The sequence below is a fragment of the Octopus bimaculoides genome, chromosome 1 (genome assembly GCF_046866305.1).
Source record: "Octopus bimaculoides isolate indiv1 chromosome 1, ASM4686630v1, whole genome shotgun sequence".
NCBI lineage: Eukaryota > Metazoa > Mollusca > Cephalopoda > Octopoda > Octopodidae > Octopus > Octopus bimaculoides.
Genome location: NC_142928.1, coordinates 6865696 through 6878414, shown reverse-complemented (window position 1 = coordinate 6878414; position 12719 = coordinate 6865696). Strand labels below are relative to the sequence as shown.

Here is a 12719-nt window from a genome sequence, read left to right as displayed (position 1 = left end):
ACGCATACACATATGAATACGTGCGCATGCATTTATGCATACATCAATTTGCACCTATCTATTTATCTATCTCTTTCTCTCTCTGTGTGTGTGTGTGTGTGTGTGTGTGTGTGTGTGTGTGTGTGTGTGTGTGTGTGTGTGTGTGTGTGAAGGTGCGTGTGTGTGTGTGTATGTGTGAAGGTGTGTGTGTGTGTATACTTGCATTTTTCTGAATAAATATTTGTCAAATAAGTCAGGAATATATTTCTGTAGAAAATTCACCAAAATGTCCTCAATGGCCCCCTATAAACCTACACTGATAACAACTATTCTAAATAAATAGAATGGACTAAAAAAAAGTCAATATATATATAGAGGTATTGCAATAAAAATACGTGAATTTTTTACCCTGGCCATAATTATATACATGAGTAGGATAAACACATATAAAGTTATACATACATGTATTCCCTACTCCTAGGTTTAGCATTACCATGGCGAAGCGGGGGTCGCCGGTGTATCCCATAGATCTGAGGGAGCGTTACCGTCTGGAGCTTTGCTCCTGGTCGGTGCACCCAAGGTGAGCTGGTCTCTAGAGGATGTTCCAGACTAACGATGGCTTGTGATGCGTTGACTCGTTGCTAACATGGCAGCGCCATCACCTGATTATTCTGCTGAGGGTCAACAACTGATCAAGAAAAACCTTCAGCCTGTTACGACACCGACCAGGGGAAACGAGATGGCCCAACATTGGAACGGGCCCCTGTATACCCCCCAATCAGGAGAGCACAGAGAGTCTTGCACAGTTAGACCTGGTCGGCTTTTTGTACGATGGCGCATGATGGGACCACTAACATGGGATGATCCCCAACCTCATCAACCAAGAGCATGAGTGAAGTGAAGTGATGTTTGTGTTCACATCATCATTTATACTGCAAGTAAGTAATAATGGTCGTACAAAATCTCGTTCGTATATGTTCGATTGACGTGACGTGAACTACGAATTAGTGTAGATAAAATATTGTCAATAAATTCTTGTTAACCAAGACATGTAAATCTGGTCCCACAATTCCCTACAAATACATTATCAACAGATAATTAATATTAAGGGACGTAATCTATAAGGAACCAATCGCTTCTGTCTTTTACTTTTTTTCATTCAATAATCCTTTAAATTTCTAATTTCTAATTCTAAAAGTTTGTATAGCTGAGGGATTCTTTTTTCCATAGGATCTCTTCTTCAGGGAATCTTCAGATAAATGGTGATGTGAGCTGACCATTACTCCGAAGATTTCCTGAAGAAGAGTCCTTAACGCAAAATACGAAAGTACAAAATAAAAGTACAAACCATTGACTAGCATTATTTAATATAACACACGCGCACGCCGGCTCGCACACACACACACACACACACACACACACACACACACACACACACACACACACACTCACAACACACAATACATACACAACAAATACACACATAAATACGCGTAATTTAATTCTGTATTAGAGCAGCTACTTCTCCATAATTTGATGATTTTCTACACCTCAGTAAAGTTACATTCGCTTCCATTTAGGCAATTATCGGCGCCACCGCCGCACAAAGCAGAAATATGACACATGTCGTGTAATATGAACCTCTGATCATATCCCATACAGCAAAGTAATTTATCCACCGGAATATTGTTTTGAGAAATTGTGTTGAGTAATCTAAGTTGGAAAGAAATTGATGGACTAAAATCTATTAATTCACACATCTCTTCTAGTTGCCTGAATATTCATTACAACGTGAAATAAGTTCACCAATATCAAAAGCAGTTGCTCTCTCTCTTTGTCATTGGTAAATTATTGTGTTCTCTCGTTCCGAGCTTCTTCTACAGCGATATGAGTGAAACAAATGCATATTCAATGATGTCCTTCGTATACAATGTATCGTTAGTCGTTGGATATCTGTTTAAACACATTGATAAAGTCAGTCAACTCTTAAGCCAAGCACATGTGTTGCTTTATTTGCCAAGATCGTCTTGAAATTGTTTAGTTAATTAAACATGACCTTAATCAATATTTGCATTAACAAGTTATTTAAATACATCCATGAATTATTCACTAAAACTAATGAAATTATCAATCAGATGATGAGGATTTCTCCTTCACCTTTCAGCTATTTCGCACTCAGATACACATTCACTGAACAAACGATAAGAATAATGGATTAAACTAAACATCCTTCACTACTCTTGTTTTCAATACACTCTCTTTTACACAGCTAGCACACCACGCTGCTTAACACCACCGCCTGTTTACTGGAGGGTCTTTAGCAGAGTCTGTTCTGTTACAAAGCAACCAGTGAGAAATGAAGTGGGACTTGTTACAAGTAACTATTCCGAGGTCATTTCCCACCCACGTTTCACTTGCAGATGTAGAGTTTACTCGTCGTCTGCATCGTCCTCCCTGTTTTTGAGGCATGAAAATCGTCTTGGATAATTGCCTCACCCCACTGTAACCACTTCATAAATTCAACCTAATACCTATTTCCAGCAAGAACGCTTGACTTGCTGGAAATAGTAACCAAATCTCTTGTAACCATCTTAGAAAACTATACATTTGATAATACGAACTCGGGGGCCTTGTATATTGGAAAAATACAGGTTGACCTCAGCTGAAAGATCTTTGATCATAAGTTTACACAGCTTGGGATGAGCTGGAGTAAAACAACAATAACTACAACGACTATAGTCTTTAAAGTGGTTACAAGGGCCAGTCTTTCTGAGGTTATAACATGAAAATAGATTCCTTCCAAGCTTATACCCCCCCAAACACAAGATTTATTCTTCAAAGACAGAAACCATATCAGCACCGTGATCAGTCTTTGCTTTTCTAAACGTGACACATAATATAAATTCTGATCCCAACTCAAAGAAACACTGACAGAGTGAAGGATCTCTCTATCTATCTAGCTAGCTAGCTATCTGTCTGTCTGTCTGTCTGTATGTATGTATGTATGTATGTATGTATGTCTAAGACGCTCGGTTTGTCTGTCTGTCTGTCTATCTATCTATCTATCTATCTCTATGGACGGACGGTAGACGTGTCGGCTCTGTAAGTTTTGCCTTTTTCATGTTTTAAAAAGTTTGTTTGTAAAATTTATTTTATATACAAAGTTGTATAACAACTTGTAGACTCTCTGGTGCAAGTTTTTTGCGACGGAAATCTGCCCTGTGTGGCACATTTCCAGGATATAAAAACCAATTTCGGCTTTCTAGCCATTTTTTTTTGAGACGATGGCGTCTTGTAGCCATGAAAATTTTTGTGAAACGAACGCTGCAGTCTGCAGTGTTTCGTTCGAAAAAGAATTTCCTAGTCTTCCTTCCTCACAGTTAAAGGAGAGAATGGAGAAAAAGAAAGACTCTGCTGCTACAGCAGTCTTGCCTGCCAACGTAACCAGTGACAACAACAACAACAACAACAACAACAACAGCAGCAGCAGCAGCAGCAGCAGCAACAACAACAAGGACACAAATGTCCTTGCTAACAAAACTACTGTCCTCACCACTGATACCACCACTACCGCCACCACCACCACAACGAACTTTGCCGAGGCTTTGAAGCCTAGGAAAAGAATTTTGAATATATCGAAAGAGAAATTACTTGCATGCAAAAGCATGCTAAGTAAAAAGGACGTTACAGTCCATCTTCAAACGCCCGCGGACTTTAAGATAAACATCGAAAAAAAACTATCATCTACAGAACCATTAATTTAAAGACAAAGACAGTGGAAAAATTCACCCAAGAAAATGTTGAGAGATGCTTAAAGCCGATTTGGTCTTACAAGGCTTACATAACGAGAGGTTTGAAATTTGGAACGATAGAAGTAAGACTAGACAGCGAGCAGCGAGCGAAGGACCTCTCCACTAAGTCATTACAGCATGAGAACCTGCTCATGATCCCTACGTACCTTGGTCGTAGGGTTACGAAAATAAAAATTTCGAATGTGCCTCCTGAAATTGAGGAAGAATGGCTAGTATCTGCCATATGTCTAGGCATAGAGGAGGAGATAAACATACTAGAAGCAACTGCCGTTTGCAATCAAAACTGGATTGGCCAGCAATTTCAATTCCTGGTACAAATTGATCCAGCAAACTGGGAAAAAATTCCACATAGAATCCAATTAACTGAGGATTCAATTTTTCATGTTTTCGTCGAAGGCAGAAGGCCAGTTTGCTACGTTTGTAGTAGCAAAACTCACCTTCAAAAAACATGCCCAGTAGCCCAGAAGAAAAGGCAACAACAACGGCAACAATACAAAGAAAAACAACAACAACAACAACAACAACAAGAACCACAAGAAAATCACAAGAAAAAAACAGCATTACTGCCTACACTGCCATATGCACAACTGGTCAAGCAGTTGTACAACGAAATGGAAAAACGCCAGCAGCCAGCAACACAGCCGAACCAAACAAAAACACCACCAAGAACAGAATCAGCACCATCACCACCACCAACACCAACAACAACAACCCCACAAGAAGGGAACACGAAAAAGACTCCCACCGCACCCACAAAAACCAAAACACCACGTCCCAACTGTCACGAAACAGCACCAACACCACCAACAACAAAATCAACCCACATAAAAATAGACCCCAACACCCTTCCCCTCCCACCCTCCGATTCCTCCGACATGTCAGATGAAGATGACACAGAGGCTTGGCAAGTGGCCACGGGAGGAAGAAGAAAAAGGGGGGAAAAAAGAACGGAAAAACAAACAAACAAAGCGGGGAGGTTTACCAGCCCCGAAACCAACACATCCACAGAAAACAAAAACACCAACACAAACGCACCAACACAGAACCCCACAACAAGTTTGACAGCGATAAACACAAACAATCTAGACCTAATGAAATTCATTAGGTCAAACACTAACGTAACAGATAATGACACGAAAACAAGCAATCACCCACGCACAACACCACCACAACACATCAAAATCATACATGTAACACGGAGCACATACAATACACTGAAATCTCTCTACCCGGATACAGTAGGGAGATTCCAGAAATATTCATCAAAAAAACTATACAAAAACCTTCTGAGAGAAGGTTGTGAGGCAAAGAGCCAAGAACTTTCGGACAGTAAGTAACTCTCTCTCTCTCTCTCCTTTCGTGTGTAAAACACAAATTTTGATAGAATCATGATGAAGATTGGTTGTGTAAATGTGCGTGGCTTGGGGTCGCCTTGGAAACAAGGGTACCTCTTAAATGACATCAAGTCACACAATTTGGATATCATAGCCATTAGTGAGACCAGACTCCATGAACCGCGGGCCCTAAAGTCCATGTTTGGCGGACAGTTTAACATTTATTTTTCTCCCTGTCTGCCGAGGATGGGCGGTAGTGGCACGGCGGTTCTTTTTCGCAAGAGTCTGGATCTCCAAGTAAAGACGATATTTACGGACCCGGAGGGTAGACTGGTTGTCCTAGATGTGGACGGCAGCGATGGAGGCGCTTTTCGGTTGCTGGCAGTTTATGTGCCTCCTTTAACAGGTCGGTCAGACTTCTTTCGACGTCTAGCAGTATTCCTGGGAACGTCTCGTCCCTTACTTTTAGTGGGGGATTGGAATGCTACCTTGGACACGCATCTAGACTACGTGGGGAGTGACAAAACTAGAAGGGGATGCAAAGGCCTCATAGACCTGCTCAGACGCTTCCAGTTGTCTGACAGGTACCGACTCGACCACCCAAATGTGCCAACGTGGACTTGGAGCAACCGCATTGGGTCGTCGAGATCGTATCTAGATAGGATAGTGTGTAGGACAAGAGATAGAGATAGTTTAGGATGTCCACAGTTCCACATAGTCAGCTACACGGATCACAAACTTGTGACGTGTACGCTAGACTTAGATAAGGCACATAGGCAGGGTCCCGGTTACTGGAAATTAAACGCGTCTTTCCCGTCGAGACAGGTTTTCACAGACCGGATTAGCACGTTAGTAAAGAGGGCTTTGACGGGAGCCATCGTCAACAACAAATGGTGGCTTGCCCTCAAGAGAGCAGTAAGGGCGGAAGCAATAAGGCATAGCAGGGCACTAGCTGTAGAGAGGAACAGAGTAGAGGGGGCGCTAGTGATAAAGTTAGAAGAGGCATTGCGAAGTGGCATCGCATCCGACGTTTTAGCGGCGAGGTTGGCCCTCGACCAACACTTCAATGCTAAACACGAAGGGTGTGCTGTCAGGGCAAGAATGCGTGCTCTGAGGAATGAAGGTGTTGGAGCCGCACGAGAGGCCCGGGTGGCGGAGGCGCAGCGAGGTAACAGAGCCACCATCCGGTCTCTGGTAGACGAACAGGGGCGCGAATTGCTCGAGCCGAGCAAGATGTGCGAGGCGTTTCAGCGGGATTTTGCCCGACTGTTCGGGAGGAGTGGCGAGCGAGAAGGCAGGGTGGACTTTAGCGCCTACCTGCACAGCTTGCCACGACTCTCGGCAAGAGAGGCGGAGTGCTGCGAAGGGGTCATCACGGCGGAGGAGGTGAGGGACGCGATGGCGGGTTGCTCGACGGACAAATCTCCGGGTTTGGACGGTCTGCCCTACGAGCTTTACAACTGTATGCCAGACTTGTTTGGAGAAGTCTTGGCGGCCGTGTACTGCAACTGGCAGCAGAACGGGAGCATTCCCGGTTTTGTGAGCCGAGGAGCGGTAACGCTGCTGAAGAAAGATCCAAACAAGGGGGACGCCATAGATAACTTTAGGCCCATCACTCTGCTCAATGCAGACATGAAAATTTTGGCCAAGGTGTTAGCCAAGCGGTTGGCGCTTGTCATCGAGAAACTGGTCGGCACGGAGCAGACGTGCGCCGTGCCGCGCCGGAGCATCCATGACAACCTCCATCTGATGCGCTACATCATAGAGAGGGTAGTTAAGGAACCTGGCATGGGTGGGGCCCTGATCAATTTGGATCAATCGAAAGCTTTCGATAGGGTAGACCATCGATACTTGGAGGCCGTCCTCGAAGCGGCCGGCTTCGGTCCCGTTTTCCGCGGCTGGATGGCTGCCTTGTACACAGGCATCCGTTCGGTTGTTCGCGTCAATGGACGTCTATCGGGACCCTTCGACATTGCACGTTCGGTTCGTCAGGGATGCCCCCTGTCGCCGCTCCTGTACGTATTGACTCTCGAGCCACTACTGCGGAAGCTGGCGACGCTGAGGGGCATCCCGCGAGAACTGGGGTGCGGGACGAGCGTGTCGGCATACGCGGACGACGTCACCGTCATAGCGTCTAGCCACGAGCACATCGAGCTTGTCGGCGAGACGCTGAAAGACTACGAAGCGGTGACGGGAGCGAAAATCAACCGGGATAAGTCGGTGGGTTTGCTGCTCGGCACCTGGAGGAGCAAGCCCATACCGTCCGGCAGCGCCTCAGTAGTGGGACGCTGGACGGACGGTCCGGTCAAGTTGCTCGGAGTCTGGTTCGGTCCGGACCTGCAAACGGAGACGAACTGGGACTAGATAACGAGTAGGGTGGCCACTCTCTGCCGGCAATGGTCCGAGAGGAAGCTGTCCCTAAAAGGTCGGGCGGAGGTGGCGAACGCGTACATCGCGTCCGTCATCGAATACCGCCTGACCGTCGTGCCTTGTCCCGATCGCGCCATCACCGAAATGGAGCGCATCCTCTTCCGCTTTTTGTGGAAAGGAAGCGTTCCGATGGTTAGGCGATCTGTTTGTTGCCAACACCCGCTGAAAGGAGGGATGGGCATGCCGTGGTTGATGATGCGCAGACATGCGCTGAGACTGCGACATCTCCGGCTCTACGTAGACGATGGTGAACAGGTGTGGTCGCCGTTTGTGCGACGCGCTTTCCCGCAGCTCGTCTCCATGACCGAGCTGCAGTCGTGGATCAAAAAGAGGCCGAGGAATGGCGATTGGCACCGTGAGTGTCGCGTTGCTCTGCAACAACTTTGCCGTTCCGGGTCGACCTTGAGCGGCTGCATCACAACGAAGTCATTCTATAGGGGATTAGTGGAGGGCAGGTACGACGACGATCTCGGGGCGAACCTCGTCGACGAGGAATACCTGACCCGCCTGTTCAGGACGACTTTCGGGCCGGGACCTATGGACAACTTCCAGAGATCCCTGGCCTGGCAGTGTTACCGAGAGGCGCTACCCGTTCGGGATAAGCTCTATAGACACGGCTCGCGAAATGCGGGGCCGACCTGCCCGAGATGCGGTCAGAGCGATGAAACCGTTCTGCACGCACTCGTGCAGTGTCCAACCATTTCGGAGCTGTGGGCTTATGTCGAACGACTGCTGTCGCGTGTGGGACGAGTCGGTTTATCAACCGAGTCTATCGTCAATATCGTCACGCCTCCTTCCTTTAAACGGGAAGGAAGAGCTGTATTTATCGTACTTGTGGCTATGGCCAAAGAATGCATCTGGTGGATGCATCTGAAAGGATTAGAGACAAATACTTTCCTCTCTGGTCAATCTCTCATCAACTTTTTCAAGTATCACTTGAAAAGGAAGGTGAGAGTAGAGAGGCAAGTGTTGTCTAGCAAATGTTTCGAAAAAAGATGGATACATGTAGCAAGAATGGCACGTATAAATGACGAAGCCACCTTGACCATGATTCTATAAAACGTTTTAAAATTTTGTAAACAGAGAGTTACTTACGTTTCTTGCTTAAATAAAAGAAATTTCATTTAACAAACTGTGACACTAAAGACCGAGGTTACCGTGGTCTTTTCGTAGGTTTTTCTTTCCACGGATAACCTCCCCATTTATTGGGAATTTTTTGTATTATTTCGTATTTTTTGTAAATACCCCAAACGTTTTGCGATGTTTTTTTTTCATCGTTGTCCCCACTTTTGTTTTTTTTTTCTGCTTTGTTTTCGACCCCCTCGAAAAGAAAAACTCTACATTTGTATTTTGTCCCCTCTGTGTTGAGCCCTGTGTGGCTAATAAAGAAACCTATCTATCTATCTATCTATCTATCTATCTATCTATCTATCTATCTGTCTGTCTGTCTGCCTGTCTATCTGTCTGTCTATCTGTCTGTCTGTCTATCTGTCTATCTGTCTAAGACTGTCTGTCTATCTAACTGTCTATCTATCTGTCTGTCTATATATCTGTCTGTCTGTCTGTCTGTCTGTCTAAGACTGTTTGTCTATCTATCTATCTATCTATCTATCTATCTATCTATCTATTTGTGTGCCTGTCCGTCTATCTATCTATTTGTCTGTCTGCTTGTTTGTCTAAGACTGTCTGTCTATCTATCTATCCATCTATCAGAAGGAAAAGAAAAACTAAAATTATTGATTCCCTTCTACCTGTAAGTTGAAGTAAACACCTGTTCGGCCAAGCTTCGGTTCCTGTCATTATCTTCTACACTTCTCTTAAATTGCAAATATCCTTCACAACATATCATAAGCATTACACAAATATATTGGTTTCAAATTTTAGCACAAGGCCAGCAATTTCGTGGGAGGAGGGTAAATCGATTACATCGATCTCAGTGTTCAACTGGTACTTATTTTATCGACACCGAAAGGATGAAACGCAAAGTCGAACCCCGAAGAATTTGATCTGAGAGCGTAAGTAAGACGGAATGCCGCTAAGCATTTTCCCGGGCGCGGTAACGATTCTGCCAACTCACCGCTCATTACATAAAAATATAATAAAACGAATTCTCTCTCGCTGGACGTGACTTTACGCTGGTGTTTATATGGATTACAATTTAGTTCGATGATTTTTTGCGAGGAGAGGATGTCACAATATCCACCCTGCAATCTACCTCACTCAGGCACCAAAACATTACTGGGAGATCAAGCTGTTCATGAAAATGTAGACAGTAAATATGGAAACCTGTAAAAAGCGTGTGAAAGAAATTTTTTTTAGTGAGACATCTTTCATTTGTCTTTGAGAGATCAGATATCTTCTGGGATGTGATATGGAATTACCAATTTCCTTATAACGGTATTCTAGTTTCACGCTTTGCTTGGCTTTATGAACAAAATTCGCTTAGAACAGAGGACATATATTAAAATTAAAACAAAAAGAAAAAAAACCTTCTCAAGAAATTTTCAGAGAGACTCTTTTTATTGAAGTATCGCGTCGGGATGACGTCATGATGTGAAAGTGTGACGATGGTGTTACTTATGTGAAGGTCTGTGTGACGTAAGTTGAGTTCAATACTTTTTACTATAAAGAAAGACGAGATAGTATGTTATCAACTTAATGTGACAGTCCCCTGAAAGGGAAGAATGCTACTGTTATTTAGCCCTAAGAAACACCGTTTCCCGTTGGACTTGACACATTTCCTGTGACAACATACTATCACTTTATCGCGCTGCTACCGCATAAATCTCACTGAGAGATTTAGAAATCTATTATTTCTATTTTCAAAGAAAGAAGAATACTGAAAATTTAGCTGGACCTTGGGATATGACTTAAATTATAGAATATACGAGTTAGGGATGTCTATCTGGGAACATCCGAGTGACTAAATGAGAAACGGAGTAAATGGGCGGGGTAACTTCTGTAAAACAACCGTCAGTAAAACAAGTCTCAGAGATTTGTATTGAGAACACAATAGTGTGTGTATGATAGACCAGTAGATAGCAGCTGGATGTTAAAGTGCTAACGGTAGATTCCTGCAGTGTAAAAAAACTGTATCAGTCTGTGAGAAGGTGATGGTAAAAACGTGTGTGTGATAGAGAGAGAGAGAGAGAGGGAGAGAGAGAGGGTGAGAGAGAGGGTGAGAAAGAGATTCGAACGAATACTACTGGCACGTACACACATATTCAAATGCACGTGCACACGTACAAACATTATTGACGCAAACACATATACAGCCGACAGTTAGCTATGTGTGCGTGTATCAGTCTGAGAGATTATTGGATATGTGTCTATTTGCATACAACACTAGCATTCATATGTGTGTGTATGCGTGTATGTGTGCACGTGACAGGAGCGTTTGTTTCATGTGACCGAAGAGAATAGAAATTTATTAAAAAATCGTGAAGAAAATGACAGGATATTATTAGCGAGTGCGGAAGATATTTCTGGCTGACGCTGTATCACAAAATGGAATTTCTACTGGTGCTGCTAGGAAATATAAGTTATCCAATATTGTTGTTGATTATAACACAATTAAACAATCACACGGAATGTAGGAATTGGCTCTGCACTCTTATACAAATAACATATCGCTGGCACATTACCTTCGTGAATAGAAAACCTAGCTTTAGAAATTATCCGTTTTCTGTCTCGAAGTTTCAAGATGTCACATTCCTTGCATGTTTTGTAAAAGTAGAATGAACTAATAACAAATACAGATGATTTAGTAGAAGCTGTCAAAACTTCATTTGCCGTGAAATTAAACAGCATTTTCGACTAATAACGAATTCATCGGTACACCAAATATCTCCTATTTAATGGCGAGAAAAATTGCACAGAGATTTCGAGTATTTCAAAAGATTTAGGCCAACATTTTTGCATAAATTATTCCGGTAAGATCTGGAGCAACGAATGGAACTTGCTATTCTTTTTCATATCGTTAACATTAGCGATTGTCGATGCAACATATTAGGCGGATCCCAAGGCATGGTATTTCTTCAATTAAAGATCACATTTGGGATTTTGAAAATCCTCATGTTCAACTTCAAAAACAGTTTGTTTCTTCAAAGCTAACAATATCGCTTTTATTCACATAAAATACTTCGTCCTGTCATATTTCTTTGATGTTGGTGGAAACTTGATAATTATATCGACATGATAAAAATGATATCATTCATCGCAGAAAATACGTTGAAAGACGTTAAAAGGAACAATTTTCATATGAGAACAAGTAACTTCTTTATCTACAACGATATGCGTGTTATTACAGGATAGTCTTAAAGATTGCACAAACAGAGAAATCCTCGAATTCGTTGCCAGGCGTTTAATAAGAACACTGAGACTCAGAGACCCCTAACTAGCACTAGTCAGGAGATATATCAAGAAGTTGGGCTCCATATTTATGATGTCATAGTCTTGAGAGGAAGAATGTCACACAGGGTTGCCGTTGAGGGCAAATCCTCTCTCTCTCTCTCTCTCTCTCTCTCTCTCTCTCTCTCTCTCTCTCTCTCGTGAATTATGTCATATACATGGAAAAAGTTATTACATTGGCAGTAATCTAGCATGGCCGCAGCCGTAGGGCTGAAACATATAAAAGAATGAAGGAAAATATATATATATATATATAAATATATATTAGAAAAATACCATTATCAGAAGATGAAAGACTATTCTTTGTCTTACAATATAACGAATAATTCGTACAAGTCAAAGAAATCTATGTAGTAAAATAATTGTTAATTGGAACCCTCCTAACCATTCTGAAAACTTTCAAAGCAACAGGCTGACTTGAAGAGCTACCTCGACCAGATATGCCAAATTGTCTCAGCGAGACACACCCATGAATTACCATTCCTTTTAAGGAATATCCACACAGTTTAGTATCGCATTTTTCCAGAGCGTTCTCTCTCCTACAAAACTATGCAAAGGTGTCTAAAACCTGGCGACATAAACACCTTTCACTCATCACTGCTTTACAAATTATCTGACGATGATAAATGAGTGAAACTGAGGATGTATGTAAACATGTCATTCACTTAATGGCCTATTTTAAAAACTGGTGACGTCTGGCTCAACAACCAGAGATACAAACAGCTTATGTGTGAACATATCATTGACTTGATAA

General features: G+C 42.9%; 1 long non-coding RNA gene across 1 annotated transcript in view; it reads right to left on the bottom strand.

The window, feature by feature from the left end:
- Positions 1 to 10350, bottom strand: part of LOC149137446 (uncharacterized) — a 51229-nt gene extending 40879 nt beyond the window's left edge. The window contains exon 1 of the long non-coding RNA XR_016240895.1: positions 9307 to 10350. This is a non-coding gene — a long non-coding RNA (uncharacterized LOC149137446). The remainder of the gene's footprint in view (positions 1 to 9306) is intronic.
- Positions 10351 to 12719: the final 2369 nt, after the last annotated feature.